Source organism: Arachis ipaensis, chromosome B07, assembly GCF_000816755.2.
Source record: "Arachis ipaensis cultivar K30076 chromosome B07, Araip1.1, whole genome shotgun sequence".
Classification (NCBI taxonomy): Eukaryota; Viridiplantae; Streptophyta; class Magnoliopsida; order Fabales; family Fabaceae; genus Arachis; species Arachis ipaensis.
Window position 1 is genome coordinate 105,768,979 of NC_029791.2, and position 3,639 is coordinate 105,772,617.

Sequence of the window (3,639 nt, forward strand, 5' to 3'; positions counted from 1 at the left end):
GCTCCACAGGCAACCCTGCATAGTAACACTTACATGAGTAGTAGCAGCAGAATCTACCCACAAAGTATCAATAGGTGCATAACTTAAACTAGCCTCAGAACAAACGAAAGTAAGAATTATACCCTTCTTTACACGCCATGTGGCATATTTGGTACAATCCTTCTTCATGTGTCCCACCTTCTTACAGAAGAAACAAGTTGAAACATGATATTGTTTCTTAGCCTTTTTCTACTAAGAAGGCACATCCGCAGTAGTATCACACTTTCTTTTATACTGAGAAGATGAAGCCATGTGAGCACTTTCAGTCTTATCTTAGTGCAGCCTCTCTTCTTCTTGCACACAGTGAGATATAAACTCATTTAAGGACCAAGTGTCCTTCAGAGTGTTATAACTCACTTTGAATTGCCCAAAGTGTGCAAGAAGGGAAATCAAAATGAAATACACGAGTAAATCTTCAGACAACTCTAACTTTAGTGCTTTCAATTTTGAAGCAAGATGAGATATTTCCATAATGTACTCCCTTATGTTCCCTTTACCTTTATACTTCATGGAGACAAGTTTGCTCAAAAGGCTACTTGCGTCCGCCTTTTCATTCTTAGTAAAGAAATTTTCAACATCTTTCAAGAACTGTTTGGCATCTTTATCCTCAGTAATTGAGCCCCGAAATGCCTCAGGAATTGAGCGTTTTATGATCATAATGCTCATTCGATTGGATCTCTCCCACTTCTCTATTTTAACCTCATTGAGGTTTTCCGGAGTGGAAGTGGGTTTCTCCTCTCGAAGAGCTATATCTAGATCCATACAACCGAGGACAATCTCCACGATATCCTTTCAAACTTTAAAGTTTGAACCATTCAACATAGGAATACTGCTAATTTGTGCAGAAACATTAGTAGTTAAAGCCATAGTTTCTGTATTAGAACAAAAAGAATATGCAGTAATGGGTAAAAATCCATATTGAGATATCCAGCACAACATTAATTTTCAATCTTTGGATAGAAAAATTAACTGTAAGTGATACTCTCATTGCAGTAATCAAATATTGTCAAAATTCCTGTCACACATTAAGCCTTTCTTTGGACCGACTTAATGCGCACATGGAAACTTAAACTTCGCAACCTATTTATTACCGCATATATTTTCTATTAATTGGCCAAACAATAACCTTCCTTTGGGCCGATTATTGACCGCATAATTAATAGAAAATAAACAGAAGTGTGCAATGCTTATTATTTGGCCAAACAATAAACTTTCTTTGGGCCGATTATTGTTCGCATAAATAATAAGTATTACTTTATTCTTAATCAATTACCCAAATATTTATTTACCATCAATATGTGTATGTAATTCGGCCAAATGTAGACCTTCCTTTGAGCTGATCAATATTCGCATGAATTACATATCATCATATTCCTAATATTTTGAATAAATTAATTTTCACAAAAGAGGCTACTTTGACAGCATAATGTTCAATCAATTTATTTCAAAACCAAATCTTTATAAAATAGATGGGTATACTAATTTAAATTGTTACCAGTTTCCTTATGTAACAACAAAAAAAATACTTAAATCCTAAAAAAGAATTAAATCTTAATAATGTCTTTTAAGACCTTAAAAAAAATATGATTATAACTCATATGTCGAAAATTCTTGATCCATTAACATTAAAATTAATCATTATAATTCAATAATACTCTATTAATGTTTTAAAAAAAATAAAACATTTATTTATTATATAAATTAAACGCCAGTTCGGTTTCATGTATATATAGTTATACCTTAAACAATGATAATATATATAAACAATCATACATGATAACACACGTATATAAGGAATTGCAATATCACGGCACTGGCATTAACAAAAGGAAATTAATATGTGTTTGTGCAACAGTACCAGTATACGACGCACACACATCATACACATTTGTTTCTTTATACGTAATATTATCAAGTAAGGGACACAAAATATACATCAATCCATATATTGATTCAGCGAATAAAAAAAAATTGAATATTTTCGATGATTAAATTATGGACGGCTCTGATACCACTTGTTGGAATAAATTAATTTCAATATCCCAGATCATTCATATTGAATCATCAAAATATATATCATACTCGAATGCAGAAGCGTACCTGAATTCATAAACATGAATCATACGATCGGAAAAGTTTGGATCTTGTGGTTCTTTCGATCTTCCTCAACCAAAGCCTTCTGTATTCCTAGGAGGCTGTACTGTAACTCTTTTGATGGGGAAAGAGCAACAAAGGCGGCTTTGGTATATTGGGGACCGAAACCCTGAAGGTCTATTTATATTTGAGCATGGCACCCATTAAACCCTTAAGCCCAAATAAAATAGTATCTAAAGCCCAAAAGATAATATATCTAAAATCCAAAAAGATAATTATCTAAGAAACAAAAGATAATATCCGGTTTTATTCTCATTTAATTCCAAATCAAAAATAATAATGACTTATTCAATTAGCATTTAAAACAATAAATGAGATCATCATTATATAAATCATTTAATTTAAAATAGCATAATTTGTGATTATAATTAATATATATATTGCCCACAAATAAGTTAAGAAATCAAATAATTTTCTAACGGTTTAAGCATATGACCATTTTTTTTATATAATGGTTTATGAGCTGATTAGAAAAAAATATGACACTGATTATGCTCTACGTTGTTCGTCTGTCGCTTCCCTCACCGTGACTCGCTGCATGGTGCCTTGCCTCGCCGTGCCACACCTCGCTGCATCGCGCCTTGCCTCACCGCGCCACGCCTCGCCACATCGCGCCTTGCCTCGCCGTTCCACGCCTCGCCTTGCTGTTTGAAGTCAATCTGCCAAAACAGGTGATGAGTTTTGTTAATTAATGAATTGACATATAAATTGATTCTGCTAATTATAAATTTTGTTTATTGTTGAATATTATTGCTGTGATAATGTTGGTTTATTAAGATTCTATTTCTCTCTTTTTAATGTAGTGATGGGAGATTTAGAGTTTATCATAAACATACATCACGGTAAAACTACAACGACCTGTAAAATAATTAAAACAAAGAAAAACTAATAAGTTTGTGACACACCATTACACAATATATATATATATATATATAAAATAGTGAAAAACGTATATAATGAATTAATTGGACAAATATTTTTTCTTAGCTTAAGCTTTTAGCCTTTTATTAACAGGTACACTAGAAAAATAAATGGTACATTTGACATGTAAACGTAGTCATTATGATTGTGCAAAACTTGGTTACTTTTGGCAGTGAAAGAAAAGTCGTAGTAATTTACAGTGGTACAATCAACAATAAGCCCACTCCATTCATTGGTTGGCGTCCATGCACCGAACAGTTTGTTTATATCACTGCCTCCAACACGATCTGTTCTCTTTCAGTTTACACGCACGACACAAAAATAAGCATATGGTCCAAAAAGTTGTCAAAGAGAAGGTTACTGATCTATTAGTTTATTAGTTTAATCGATGAATTATTAATTAAATTAGTAGAATTGATTTTACATAATAAAAAATATAAAATAATCATAAATTTAAAATTAAATTTAAAATATATATTTTTATTAATATTTTAAAAATAATTAAATTTTAATAAATTATAATTA